The sequence below is a fragment of the Scyliorhinus torazame genome, chromosome 13, assembly GCF_047496885.1.
Source record: "Scyliorhinus torazame isolate Kashiwa2021f chromosome 13, sScyTor2.1, whole genome shotgun sequence".
NCBI lineage: Eukaryota > Metazoa > Chordata > Chondrichthyes > Carcharhiniformes > Scyliorhinidae > Scyliorhinus > Scyliorhinus torazame.
The window spans coordinates 178,048,606-178,064,407 of record NC_092719.1 but is presented as its reverse complement, the minus strand read 5'-3'; the positions used below and the strand labels follow the sequence as shown (position 1 = coordinate 178,064,407).

Here is a 15,802-nt window from a genome sequence, read left to right as displayed (position 1 = left end):
CAGTAATCATGTTCAGTAGTTTCATTCATTTACTAATTAATGAAACAGTCCTATTTATAGAATTCAAATCAAAAGAGATAACCAAGTACTTGGTGCTTGAGTATCTGGCTTTATGTTTTTGATGTGAAGTGCTATTAATTCTGTTGCATTGTGTTGTGGAGAAGTCTTTTATATGGAATATGGTACTATTTTATGTTTGTGGTTAGATTTTAAGTTTGGTTTTGTTCACAGTCAGACTGAGTGACATATGTTCAAATAATTGACTTTTTATGCACTTGTGGCAGTTTTAATCTTCAGCACCTTTATTTTCCATTCCCTTTTCAATTATAAAGTCAATTTTAACTTTTTGTATGTGGCCAAATGAGTGACAGCCATTCCAGGAGTGCCAATGGAGAGGCCCAGCTGACTGGCCCTGACAAAAGTGTGGGTGGCAGCCCAGCTGTTAAAACCGAATTGCATGAAGCCTGATAGGAACAAGTGGGAATGGTCCACAGCCCCAAGGCAAATGGTTAGCCAAGAGGGGTCAGGTGGACATTGTGGTAGGGGGGTGGGGGGAGGAATAAGGCTCAGGGGATCTGGATTTGCCTATGGGAACGCTGCTGCACTTCCTTGCCCATAAAGAAAAAAACAACAACTTGTGTTTCTGGCTGTCTCTGGCTCTGAGTCCATCTCTGACTGTTTGGCCTGCTGGGGATCCATAATGGATTTCCTTGCTCAAGTCTCATATTAAGATCACCATTGGGACCTGTATTGACGATATCATCAGAGTCTGATATGCATCTCCAAAGTAGGACTCCAATAGCTTTGTGCCATGTCTTTGGTGCCTGTAATGTAGAATTGCAGTCAGCAGGATCAGGTGAGAGACCAGTCCCATCATAATTTTTAACTGCCTCCCTGGTTTTTGCTGGATGGTGGGTGTTAAAATTCCCCTCCATATCTTGATTAAGAAGGCAAACAGCTGTTCTGCTCCTCTCCCTCCAGCAATGCTGCTCTGTTACCGGAGGCTATAATTTATTCTGCCCACCTGGGGAATGGCCTTTTCTGTATTCTGGCTCATGCCAATTAATCATCAGAGGCTGTATAGTGTTCGAATATGCAAAGCTCTGCACCATTGCTCATACTTATTGAAGTATAATATTATCAGTTTCCATCAATCTCTTCCCTTGAGGTTTCTCCAGGTCATACATAATTTCTTGAGCTGCTCAAGGTGCATTGCCCCCTAATCTTTAGCCCTCCCTCTGTAACCTAAACTTATTTTCCCTTGACCTCGCCCCGATCTGTTGAGACAAGATGCACATAGTGAGGTGAACACTTGAGTGTGAGCAGTTGTGCTATGTAAACACACTCGCATGCATGTATTGTTTATAAACTTCCAATTGATAGTTCTTGTGATCCCTTTGGGGAGCAAAATAACCAAATTTATTGAATGACCCCAAAATCAAGAAATAACCATCAAGGTTCCACTTTTTGTGGTTTTACTTTAACACAATTTGCATCACAAATTAAACATGAATTTACAGGCAAATTCGGCAAATTTCATTTTAAATAGCCAATATACCAATGTCTTGGGCAACCACAAACACTTGCATCACCCCCTGCACAAATGCAGCACTATGTAGCTAAACAGTTCCACAATATGCTGTTGTTTATCAGCAAAGGATAGGTCAGGAGTCCGATCAGTCCTATCTGACAATAGCTTTCATCTTTGAGTTTCACGTATGATATTGGCATCAGCAAGGCACACCTCTACAAACTCTCTCACCCTCTGGTCACGACAGTCCTGATAGTTTAGCTTTCAAGAGTTACTTTTCAACTGAACAACCTGTAGCGCACAAAGACTCCATGAGACGAATAGAGTGAAGTCGATGAGGCTTTATTAAGCGTGTCTGTTCCCCCGCAGCTCGATAGTAAACTGGCCTGCGGGGGAAGTCTCCGGCTTCTCATACTCCGCCTTCAGGGCGGAGCTTGAGGTCAACGGCCAACCAGGACCCGGGATCTGTCAGCCAATGACATTAGGGCTTCCAGTCCCACATGACGCCCAATACATACTACCACACAACCAATTATACTCTGGGTCACAGTTTGACCACTTCTGAGAAAACATGCAGCTCTTTAGCATCTCTGAGCTATTCGCAGCTTTCATGTTTTAGACGTTTTTAGCCAGCTTGCACATTACCTCCAAGAACTGCAATCTCCTTTTCTGTCAAACAGAAAAGCTGATCGCTTCTTGAGTGATTTACTTCTTCTCCTCAGAATAAATCCTGTGTTCCTCCATCTCTCTCTGTCTGCTTTCTCTTTTTGCCTGCATTTGTGGCCTGATTGCCTTCACCCTCCAGCTTCTAGTTCACCACTTGCCAGCCAGCCATATAGCTTCTGGCTTCAACTGCCTTCCTGTTGATACTACGAGGTCATGAGTTGTCAGGTTACATGAAACAGTATTTCTTATTGTCTAAGAAAATTGGAATTAATCCCTTTACAATCGATGCAAACTGGTAAAAGATCTTTTGCAAACATTCTTTTTTAAAAATATTTTTTATTCTCCTTTTTCACATTTTCTCCCAAATTTACACCCAACAATAAACAATAATCAGTAACGAATGTAATGTCAATCCCCATATCAATAACAACGATCCCATCCTCCCACCAAACCCCAAACATTGGCCCGCATATTAACATAAACAAATTACAAAAAGGAATCAGGAATCACTCATAATCACCATTAACACATACAGGCCCCCAACTCCCATTAGAGGGTTGATGTGTTCCAATTCTCGAAAGTGCATAATGAATAATGCCCATGAATTGTAGAACCCCTCCATCCTTCCCCTCAGTTCAAATTTGACCTTTTCAAGCATTAAGAATTCCAACAGGTCCCCCCGCCACGCCAGGGCACAGGGTGGAGAGGTTGATCTCCACCCTAACAGGAAATACCTTCGGGCGATCAACGAGGCGAAGGTTACAACATCTGTCTTCGCACCCGTTTCCAATCCCGGCTGGCCTGACACCCCAAACATGGCCTCCCGAGGGCTCGGGTCCAGTTTCACGTGCACCACTTTAGAGATTACCCTAAACACCTCCTTCCAGTAATCCTCCAGTTTTGATCAGGACCAAAACATATGAATGTGGTTTGCGGGACCCCCCGCAACGTTCACACACATCTTCTACCCCCTCAAAGAGCTGGCTCATCCTCACCCTTGTAAGGTGCGCTCTATACACCACCTTCAGCTGTATCAGCCCCAACCTCGCACAGGTGGAGGCGTTCACCCTCCGGATCACCTCACACCAGAACCCCTCCTCTATATCCTCTCCCAACTCTTCCTCCCACTTTGCCTTGATCCCTTCTAGCGGCGCCTTCTCCTCCTCCAAAATAGCCTGTAAACGGCCGATACTACCCCCTTCTCCAGTCCCCCTGTCGTCAGCACCTCCTCCTGCAATGTGGAAGCCAGCTCTACTGGGAAGCTCTGTATCTCCTTTATGGCAAAGTCTTGAACCTGCATGTATCTAAACATTTCCCCCTGCTCCAGCCCGTACTTCGCTCCCAGCTCCTTCAATCCCGCAAAACGACCCCCAAGAAATAAATCTTTGTGTCCTAATTCCTTTCTCCTCCCATCTCCGAAAATTTCCATCCCACTTCCCTGGCTCAAATCTATGGTTCCCCCGAATCGGCATTTCCCTTGACCCTGCCCCCAACCCGAAGTGCCGCCGAAACTGCCTCCAAATTCTCAACAAAGCTATTACTACCGGACTCCCTGAGTATCTCCCCGGGGCCATCAGGAGCGGCGCTGTCGCTAGAGCCTTCAATCCCGACCCCCTACCCAAACTCTCCTTCATTCTGACCCATTGGGAGTCAACCCCTCTGACCCAGCTCCACATTCGCCGCCCAGTAATAATACATCAGGTTCGGAAGACCCAAACCTGCCTGCCTTCCTCTCTATAGTAGCACCTTTTTAATTCTGGCCACTTTCCCTCCCCATATGAATGAGGTAATCATCCCTTCAATCTCTCTAAAAAATGCCTTTGGCAGGAAAATTGGCAGGCATTGAAATATAAACAGGAATCGCGGCAGCACATTCATTTTCACCGCCTGTACCCGACCCACCAATGACAGAGGGAGACTATTTTTGCAAACATTCTTAAAACTAATTACAAATACCACAGGTTTTAAAGAAATTATACAATTTCCTTACTGTCACGTTACTGGGTCAAAGGTCAGGATAAATGAACTTCCTGACTCAGCACACTGTGCGCAATTATTAAAAACAAAATTTTATTCAAGATTTTCCATTTTACAATAAATTTTGTAACCAAACCCATGTTACACAAAACCAACATAACAAAAACCCATCTGCCCGAACACACTCATCTACAAAGAAAAGAGAGAAACAAAGAAGAAACAAACCCGAAAGAAACCTGAACACCTCCTGCCACCAAACCCCCTCCCACAGTCACTGACGATAACTAATTCCTTAAAGTAGGTAATAAATGACTGCCATCCCTTGTAGAAACCCTCAACCGACCCCCTAATGGTGTACTTGACTTTCTCCAGGTACAAGAATTCCATTAGGCCACCCAGCCATACCAAGTTGCTGGGCAGAATAGGAGACCTCCACCCCAGCAGGACTCACCTCTGGGCAATCAACGAGGTGAAGGCAAGGACATGTGCCTTCACTCCATCTGCAGCCCCGGTGACTCTGACACTCCAAAGTTGGTCACCAGAGGACAAAGCTCCAGATCCGTATTCAGAATTGCTGACATGGTGCTAAAGAAGTAGACACAAACTTACCAGTTTGGGACAAGACCAAAACTTGGGAGTGTGGTTAGCTGGCCGCCCCGGAACACTACTTGCACTTGTCCTCTACCTCTGGAAAGAAACCACTCATCCTCGCTTTGGTCCGGTGCCCCCTATGCAGCACCTTAATCTGGATCAAACCAAATTGCGCACATGGAAACATGGAGTTCATCCTATAGGGGCCGCATTCCATACCTCATCATCCACTCCCAACTCCCTCTCCCACTTCATATTCACCTCATCCATCAAGTCTGAATCCTCAGACAGAATTCGCCCATAAATACCGCAGGTGCTACCCTCCTCCAATCTTGCCAGCGAGAAGGATCCTTTCTATCAGAGACATTGGCAGTGCCACGGGAAATGTTGGGAAGACCCTTCGTACAAAATTATTGGAGCTACCTGAATGAGTTCGACCCTGCAAGTCCAACCTTCGCCAACAATTCCTCCATGCTGGCAAACCGTTCCTCCACAAACAAATCCCTGAATCTCTCCAACCCCTTCCCTTTCCACACCCCAAACGTGGCATCCAGTCTCGACGGCTCAATTAAGTGATTGGCACAAATAGGGGCGATCCTCAATCCAGATCCAAGCTTAAAAGTGCTGTCTGAATTGTCTCCATATCCTTAACGTGGTCACAATCACTGGGTTCGAGGAGAACCTTGCTGGAGAAAACGAAAGTGAGGCCGTCACCAGTGTCCCCAGACTAGATCCGCAACACTACCTCGTCTGCCCATACGTAACTTGGATCGCTGAACCACCACTGCACCTTCTCTGCATTGGCCGCCCAATAATAATAAAGCAAATTCAGCAACGCTAGGTCTCCCGACAGCCTATCCCTTTGAAGAAACTCCCTGCAGATCCTCGGGGTCTTACCTGCCCATATAAAGGGTGAGATCAACCTATTAACCCTCACAGAAAAAGATTTTGGGAAGGAGACATTAAAACAAAAACCTTGGAAGAATATTAATTTTAATAGGCTGGACTCTACCCGCCAGTGACAGGGGTCTTGCCTGCCCATATAAAGGGTGAGATCAACCTATTAACCCTCACAAAAAAAGATTTCGGGAAGGAGACATTAAAACAAAAACCTTGGAAAAATATTAATTTTAATGGACTGGACTCTACCCGCCAGTGACAGGGAAGGTTTTTGCACATCGTACATAATTGAACTGTGCATGTCTGGTGGACAAGGTTAAGAAGACGGGTGAAATCGTGGGCCACACAACACCTGGATAAGAGGTGGCCAAGCGAAAACAACACCCCCACATTGGCTTCTTTCCCAGGGTGGTTAACTGGAAAGTACTAGCTCTTTTCCTGATTCAACTTGAAACCCGAATATGAACCAAAGCTCCTTAGTAGCTCTATTATTTCACCCATAGTGGAGATGGGAATTGTAGCATAAAGCAGCAAATCATCACCATATAGGGACACCCTATGTTCCACCCCTCCCCTCTTTATCCCCTTCCACTTAACCTAAGCCCTCCGAGCTTTGGCTGAGGGCTCAATCGCTAATGCAAATAGGAGGAGGGGAACATTGGAAACCCCTGTCTTGTCCCCTGAGATAATTGGAAGTACCCCCTAGCTCAAGGCATTCATACGAATACTAGTGAGATGGCTCTAAAAAGTAACTGTACCCACAAAATTATTTTTGGCCTGTACCGAACCTATCCAGAACTTCAGAATTCTTGGGGGGGGGGGGGGGGGGGGGGGGGTCCTTAACCTTCTTTAACAAAAGGGAAATATAAGCCTGCAAAAGTGTCGTGGGTAGGGATCCCCGGGACAAAGAATCATTAAACATGTCAACCAGAAACGGGACCAACTGATCCGCAAATGTCTTGTAGAATGCCGCAAGAAACCCAATAGGCCCAGGAGCTTTACGCATCCGCCCAATACCTATCCAGATCAGTGACTCCGACCTATAGAGACTCTTAGAGCGCCTTAAAAACAGAATTCACTTTTATCTGGAGTGGAAACCAAGCTTCCACTCGAGTCCCTAACTTGAATCTCCTGCGAGGCTGCCTGCCGCCTCAGCTGATGAACTAACATAAGGCTGGCCTTCTCCCCATGCTCATAAAAGACCCTCCACAATCACCGCAACTGGCTCACCATCTTGGTGTGCAACTAGTCTTAATGTTATCATGGTGTTGAAACCTTTTGGAAAATGTTGACAAACATACGGAAAAGATTTCAATAATTCATGTTTGAAATTTAAAAAATCCTAATTATTGCTTTTCTAAAATGTTATCAAATCTTATAATTGGGCATGCAAAAGAATGAAGAATTTGATAAACAGTTAGAGTTATCTTTTATTGACAGAAAATATCTCCAAATCATGAGACATAATCACCTTGGGTGGGTATCAGCAAACAAACTGCAGGTATTGTTATATCATATATTCATGTATTATATATTGTTAGTGAGAGGATTAGAGTGCAGGAGCAGCAATGTCTTGCTGCTGTAACACAGGGCCTGAGTGAGCCCACACCTTGAATATTATGTACAGTTTTGGTCTCTGAGGAAGGATGTTCTTGCTATAGAGGGAGTGCAGCCAAGGTTTACCAGATTGATTCCTGGGATGGCGGCACGGTGGCACAGTGTTTGCACTGCTGCCTCATAGTGCCAGGGACTCGGGTTCAATTCTGACCATGAGTGACTGTCTATCTGTGTGGAATTTGTACGTTCTCCCAATGTCTGCTTGGGTTTCCTCCGGGTGCTCCGGTTTCCTCCCACAGTCTAAATATCTGCAGGTTACATGAATTTTCCATGCTAATATTGCCCAAAGGTTAGGTGGGGTTATGGAGATAGGGGTGGGGTATTCAGCCCAGGTAGGGTGCTCTATCGAAGCAAGGGCCAGTGCAGACTCGATAGGTCGAATGGCCTCCATCTGTACTGTAGGAATTCCATGATTTCTCTGTATGAGGAGGGGTTCGAGTTGGTTAGGATTATATTAGCTGGAGTTTCGAAGAATGGGGGGGGGCGGGGGGGAGTGTCAAAACCTATAAAATTTCTAACAGGGTAGATATGCAGGAAGGATGTTCCCAATGGTGGGTGAATCCAGGGATCATTATCTGAGGTTACCAGATAAACCATTTAGGACTGAGATGAAGAGAAACTTTTTCACAGTTGGGGCAAAGGAGATAAAGGGGTATGGGGAAGGGGAGGGTTCAGACTATTGAGTTGGATGATCATAATTTAAAAAAAAAAATGTTTTTATTCTCCATTTTCACATTTTCCTTCAAAATGTACACCCCACCCACAAACAGTAAACGGTAACAAATACAAAATCAATCCCCTTAACAATACCAACGATCCCATCCTCCCACCACCCCAAACAACGGCCCACCTGCCAATATATGCATCCAATAAAACAAACCCTCCCGCGGTGGCAACAAAAAACAAAGGAGAAAAAGAAAAAGGAGTCCATGGTCACCATTGACCTATAGAGTCCACTCCCCCCCCCCCCCCCCCCCCCCCCCACACTCAATGCCATCCAACCTCTGGAAGAGTACCGTACATGATACCCAAGAGTTGTACACCACCCCCCCCCCCGCCCCAGTCTCCAACTCCTCCCATCCACTGCCTCTTGTAAAACTCCTCCCCCCAACCTCGGTTCCTTCCCCCCGGCTAGACCACGCGGACCCTGTTCTGCCAGGCTCCGATGGCCGCAGTCCCTCCCCACACCTCACTTCCGTTCACTGGCTGGCTTAAACCGGCCAGCGTGGAGGCCCCCGCCCAGGTCCCTTTCCTCCTTGCCAGGCCCTAGGAAAGCCCAGAAATCCCCTTTTGGCACACAAACCCCGCATATCCACCTACACCCCAAAGAGCCCTCCTTTCGAGTGAAAGTCCCATCACTTCCCTTGTCCAAATATATACAACATTTGCTCCTTCAGCCCATACACCCACTCGCAGTGAAACAAAAAAAGAAGAAAATACAGTCCGTCATGAGGTCACATCGGCACATGGCCATTTCTCAATTTCTCAGTTCTGCCACAGTCCTTCTGCCTTCGTAAACTCCACCACTGCTTCCGCCGTTCCAAAATAAAAGTCCCTGAGCTTGTAAGTCACCCTCAGCTTCGCTGTATATACAATGCCGCACTGCACCTTGCTAATGTACAGTGCCCTCTTCACCCGGTTGAAGGCAGCCCGCCTCCTCGCCAGCTCCACCGTAAAGTCCTGGTATACAGTGTATCGCCTCCTCCACCAGCGCACTCAAAACTTCTCTCATCTCCTTCCTCATTGTCTCCATGTATCTTGTAAACTGCCTTTTGAATTCCGCAGCCATCACCTTAGTTATTTCTTCAGCCGTAAGCAATGCGGCTTCCACTGTTGCTCCAGCCTCCATTTTCCTTGATGACCCCGCGGTGACCTTTCCACTCCCTGACGGACCTTCAGCTGTTTTCTTTACGGACAATTTTTTGCTTACCCTCGACATTTTTCTTCACTGTGCTTTCACTGTTTCTTCCTGCTTTTGCCGCCTCCGTGGACCCTGGGACCGGGCTTAAAGCCCCAAAAATGCCGTTCCCGAACGGGAGCCCTCCATTGTGCGGCCGCCTCCCGCCCGCCGTCCGAGTTGGATGATCATAATGATAGGTGGAGCAGGTTCTAAGGACCGAATGGCCTACTCTTTGCTCCTATTTTCTATGTTTCTAAATGTATCAAATCCATTAGCTGTAGACATATCAAAAGGTGAAATGAGGTTGATTGGGGACCAAAAATTAGATTTTTGCATGAAGGCCGGGAGCATGGTTAATGTACTAAATGCGTACTTTCCATCTGTCTTTGCCGTGGCAAAGTGCTGACAAAGTAATTGCGAAAGAGAGGTAGTTGAGACTCTGCTTGGGCTGAAAATTGATGAAAAGGATGTATTAGAAAGGTTGGCTGTACTTAAAGATGCTAAGTTACCAGGCCTGGATATGAAGTGACTGAGGATACTGAGAAGTTAGGGTGGAAATAGGGAATAAACTGGCCATAATCTGGCAATCCTATTCAGATACAGAAGTGCCAGAGGACTGGAGAATTGCAAATTTTTTTCCCTTTTATTCTTTCTTGTGACGTGGTCAATAGCGGCAAGGCTGCAATTTGTTTCCCATCCCGAATTGCCCCTTGAACTGACTGGCTTGATAGGCTATTATAGAGGACAGAGTCCACCACTATGGGTCTGGAATCAAATGTATGCCATACCAGGTAAAGATGGCAGATTTACTTCCCTAAAGGACATAGGTTCAAAAAAGGGGGTGGGATTCTCTGGTCCCCCAGCTGTGTGCTTCTTGGCACACCAATCACTTGTGAATGGGATTTTGCATTGATTCCACCCTACGCCACCAGGAAATCTTTGAGCGGAGGTTTGCTTCTAGTGGGAAAAGAGAATCCCAATGGCTGAAGTATTCCAGTCAAGGGCAGGGTGTAAAGATAAGCCCAGCTACAGGCAAGCCAGTTTAACCTCTGTGCTTAGGAGGCTTTTAGAACCTTAATTCATTTAACTTGCACATTAATTAAAGACAGCACAGTTTGTTTAGGGTAAATCATAACTGAGATGAGGAGCAATTTCTTCACCGAGTGTGGTGAAGCTTTGAAATCCTCTATCCCAGAGGGCTGTGGAAGCTCAGCCATTGGGCATATTCAAGACATAAATCGATAATGACACTAAGGGATGTGGGGATAGCATGGAGAAAGTGGCATTTGAGGTAGATGATCAGTTATGATCTAACAATGTTGGAGAAGGCTTGAGGAGCTAAATATCCTCTTCCTGCTCCTATGTTCCTAAACCTCACTAAGGTTTTAAAATGAGGCAGCAAAGAAGGTTATTGATAATGCATTGATTTGGTGTACATGGACTCCCAAAAGGCATTGATAAAGTACCACATAACCAACCTCTTAGCAAAGTCAAAGCCCATGGGATAAAAGGGGCATTGGATGCATGGGTACAAAGTTGGCTGAGTGACAGGAAACAGAATAGTGGTGAATGTTGCTTTTTGGACTGGCAGGATGGTGGGATCCCCAGGGGTTTGTATTCGGACCATTGCTTTCCTTGATCTACAGTATGAAGTCCTACAACACCAGGTTAAAGTCCAACAGGTTTGTTTCGATGTCACTAGCTTTCGGAGCGCTGCTCCTTCCTCAGGTGAATGAAGAGGTATGTTCCAGAAACACATATATAGCCAGATTCAAAGATGCCAAACAATGCTTGGAATGCGACCATTAGCAGGTGATTAAATCTTTACAGATCCAGAGATGGGGTAACCCCAGGTTAAAGAGGTGTGAATTATGTCAAGCCAGTCAATTCCAACGCCGGCATCTCCACATCATTCCTTGATCTATTAAGACTTAGTTATGATTGGCACAATTTTGGAATTTGCAGGTGACACAATGCTTGGAAGCATTGTGAACTGAGAAGGATAAATTATAGATTTGAGGACATAGGCAGGATGGGCAGGAAAATGGCAGGCAAAATTTAATGCAGAGAAATGTGAAATGATACATTTTTATAGGAAAAAAAGCAGTGGCAATATATAATAAACGATACAGTTCTAAAGGGGGTGCAAAAGCAGAGGGACACGAGTTTCTGTGCACAAATCTTTCAAGGTGATGAGGCATTTTGAGAAAGCGGTTAAGAAAGCAGACTGGATCCTGGGCTTTATAAATAGAGGCACAGAATTCAAAAGTTACAAAGATATGGTGAACCTTTTTAAGACAATGGATTGATTCAACTGGAGTGTTCTGTACAGTTCTGGGCACAACACCCTGGGAAGGATGTGAAGGCATTAGAGAGGGGGCAGCAAAGATCTTTTAAGAGAATGGTTCCAGTGATGAGGAACTTCGCTATCTGGATAGATTGGAGAAGCTGGCATTCTTCTGTTTAGTGAAGAAAAGGTTGAGAGGAGGTTTGATCAAGGTGTTCAAAACCATGAGGGGTCAGGATAGAGTATAAGAAGAAACTGGTTGAGAACCAGAGGACACCAATTTAAGGTGAATGGCAAAAGAACAAAGGGTGACATAAGGACAAACTTTTTCTCTTTCTTCCTACTAAAATGTATCACTTCATGCTCCTCTGTATTAAATTTCATTTGCTTTATCCACCAATTCCACCAGCCTATGTCTTCTTGAAGTCTATCATTATCTTCCTCACAGTTCACGATGCAGTTCATGGGATCTGGAATGCACTTAACTAAGGGTCTGGTGGAGGCAGATTCATCATAGCTTTCAAAAGAGAATGGGATCATTATCTGAAGAGCAAAAGTTGTAAGGTCTGTAGGGAAAAGGGGTTGGGATGGGATTAGCTGAATTGCTCTTGTAGGGAGCCAACATGTACAAGACAATGTACTGTAACTATTCTATGTTTTACATTTTTTTTAGAGTAACCAGTTAATTTTTTCTAATTGAGGGGCAATTTAGCATGGCCAATCCACCTACCCTGCACATCTTTGGGTTGTGGGGGTGAAACCCACGCAAACATGGGGAGAATGTGCAAACTCCACAAAGACAGTGACCCAGGGCCGGGATCGAACCTGGGACCTCGGTGCCGTGAGGCAGCAGTGCTAACCACTGCATCACTGTGCTGCCCTACTATTCTATGGTTCTAAACTGTACATATACTATTTTGTTTCTGTCTGACGTAGAAAATGGGTGCAGGTGTAGGTCATTTGGCGCTTCAAGCCTTCGCCCATTCAATTTAATCGTGGTCGATCCTGTACCTCAACATCATACTCCCGCCATCTCTCCATACCCCTTGACACCTTTAGAGGCTAGAAAACTATCTATTTCCTTCTTAAAAATATTCAGTGACTTGGCTTCCACAGCCTTCTGTGGTAGAGAATTCCACCACTTTCACCTCCCTCTTGAGTGAAGAGGTTTCTCCTCACCTCAATTCTAAATACCTACTGTATATCACAGTCATAGTTTGGTGCGATTTTGAAAATAAACAGGTGGTGGATGATATTTCTGCTAATGATACAGTTGGAAAGGACATCATTTAGTATTTTTTTAAATTTTGAAATTAAATATTATGATGCATGGCAAGGGTAATTTCCCCTGTAGGAATTGATCGAGTGAGTCAGAATGCTCTGATGTATCATTGTCTTGTAACATTCTTTATTTTATATTGATATTTTCTATATTTTGTGGAACATTACCATCAGCGATAGCAATGCTGTCACCAACTGAAATATTTGAATATAATTTTCTTGCATATAATGAGTTTCTTTTTCCATGTTTAGAGTTATGACTGAGTAATAGTGATGAGTTTTGCACCAATTAACTCATGTAAATATGGTGCTTTTGAACTGTGAAGCTGCTAGACTGCAGGACCAAAATCTATTGCATTTCTCCTTCAAGTCCACCACCTATGACTTGACTGTATAGTGCACTTGTATCTATTATTACGTAAATACAACACTGGTGTTACATTTTAATAATTTTGTAAGTAAGATGAGCACTATAGTCTTAAAGATCATACATAAAAGGCATTATGGAGAAATGTTATTTGGGCTTCAATTTAAAGTTATGCAGCAGCCCTAAATTAATTGTATGTTGGTTTATCCATTTTAAAAAACTTATTGGTCTTCTGGTAAGGCATTGTGATTTGAAAAGTTCTGTATCTGATGTCTAATTATTTTATTTCATGCAGTACATTCATCTTTCTTGACATCAGAATTAATACCATTTTACAAGATGCCTCAGTAGTGTTGTAAATTTGTGGTCTATATTACAGAAACCGAAGTGCAGGCCATTAAGATAGCTATTTATACCTGAGCCCTGTGCCAACTTGGCATATGTTCGTGAAAATATGGATATACAATTGTACCATAGATTGGCATATGCAAATAACCAGAGCCAAAACAATTCAATTATCTGATTGAAGATTGAAGTTCTCTATTTAAGAAAAGATTCTTTGTGATAGGTCAAACTTTATAAAGTGTATATACATAAATGCTGAGAGCGAGGCTTAAAAAGATAAGTTCATTTTTAAAAGATTTGTTCATGGGATGTGTCCGTCGCTGGCTGTGCCAGCATTTATTGCCCATCCCTAATTGCCCTTGAGGGGGCAGTTAAGAGTCAACCACATTGCTGTGGATCTGGAGACACATGTAGGCCACACGGGATAAGGATTGCAGATTTCCTTCCCTAAAGGACATTAGTGAATCAGATGTTTTTTTATGTCGAATCGACAATGATTTCATGGTTATCGTTTGACTTTTAGTTTCAGATTTTTATTGAATTCAAATTTCACCATCTGCAGTGGCAGGATTTGAACCTGGGTCCCCAGAGCATTACTCTGGGTCTCTGGCTTACTAATCCAGTGACAATACTACTATGCCACCATCTTCCTTCATATTGAGCCAATATGAAGAGAAAAACAAGACTGTATGAGCAAAGGTAAAAAGACCCTGATGGGAATTATGTACAGGCTGCCGAGCAGTAGTCAGGATGTGGGGCAGAAAATAAATCAGGAGATAGAAAAGGCATGTAAAAAAGGCAATATTACAATAATCATGGGGGAACCTCAATGTGCAGGTAGACTGGGAAAATCAAATTGGTAGTGGAACCCAAGAAAAGGAATTTGTGGATTGTCTAAGTGATGTTTTTTTGGAGCAGCTTGTGACAGAGCCTACTATGGAACAGGCAATTCTGGATTTGGTGATGTGTAATGAGGCAGACTTGATTAGGGAACTTAAGGTGAAGGAACCCTTAGGGAGCAGTGACCACAATATGATAGAATTTGCCTTGCAGTTTGAGAGGGAGAAGCTGGAATCAGATGTAACGGTATTACAATTAAATAAGGCACGGTAAGAAGTCTTACACCACCAGGTCAAAGTCCAACAGGTTTGTTTGGAATCACGAGCTTTTGGAATACAGCTCCTTCATCAGTTGAGGGAAGAGGTGGGTTACACAAACACAGCATATATAGACAAAGCCAAAGATGCAACATAATACTTTGAATGCGAGTCTTTGCAGGTAATTAAGTCTTTACAGGTCCAGACGGTGTGACTGGAAAGAGGGATAATCACAGGTTAAAGAGATGTGAATTGTCTCAAGCCAGGACAGTTGTAGGATTTTGCAAGCCCAGGCCAGATGGCGGGGGGTTAAATGTAGTGAGACATGAATCCAAGATCCCGGTTGAGGCCATACTCATGCATGTGGAACAATTTCTGCTCGGCGATTCTGCGTTATCATGCATCCTGAAGGCTGCCTTGGAGAATGCTTAGCCAAAGATCAGAGGCTAAATGCCCTTGACTGTTGAAGTGTTCCCCCAATGGAAGGGAACATTCCTGCCTGGTGATAGTCGCGTGATGTCCATTCATTGTCACAGGGGCAGCACGGTAGCACATTGGCTAGCACTGTGGCTTCACAGCGCCAGGGTCCCAGGTTCGATTCCCCGCTGGGTCACTATGTGAAGCCTGCATGTTCTCCACGTGTCTGCGTGGGTTTCCTCCGGGTGCTGCGGTTTCCTCCCACAGTCCAAAGACGTGCAGGTTAGGTGGATTGGCCATGCTAAATTGCCCTTAGTGACCATAAAGGTTAGGAGGAGTTATTGGGTTACGGGGATAGAGTGGTGAGGGCTTAAATGGGTTGGTGCAGACTAAATGGGAGGGAGGTAGAGGTGGGTAACACGCCCAACTGTACTGTTCCAGCGACAATCATAATGCAGATCATCGGGTTCGTCTTCATTTTGTTCGGGCTTTTCTCCATCGTTAAGTATCTTCGTATCTTCCTAGGGGTACAAGCATAATATCTGTTATTATCTTGTTGCTTAACATCTCATTTGTCTGTCTGTTTCTCCATATTGTCAGTTTCCCATTTAGAATCGTCACCATAATGTGACTCCCTCATTAAAAAAAATGTTTTTTTAAACAATCATTGTGAAGACAAGACATCCCCGGGTGCTCCGCATCTTGGGGGCCGAGCCCCAACCTTAAGGGGCTAGGTCGGCGCCGGACGAATTTCCGTCCCGCCAGCTGTCGGAAAAGGCCTTTGGTGCCCCGCCAGCTGGCGCGGAAATGACATCTCCGGGCGGCG

The 15,802-nt window shown here is 44.6% G+C and overlaps 1 protein-coding gene across 1 annotated transcript in view; it reads left to right on the top strand.

Moving 5' to 3' along the window:
- Nucleotides 1–15,802, top strand: part of cacna1db (calcium channel, voltage-dependent, L type, alpha 1D subunit, b) — a 1,216,201-nt gene that overhangs the window by 135,585 nt on the left and 1,064,814 nt on the right. The gene's annotated exons all lie outside the window — the stretch shown is intronic.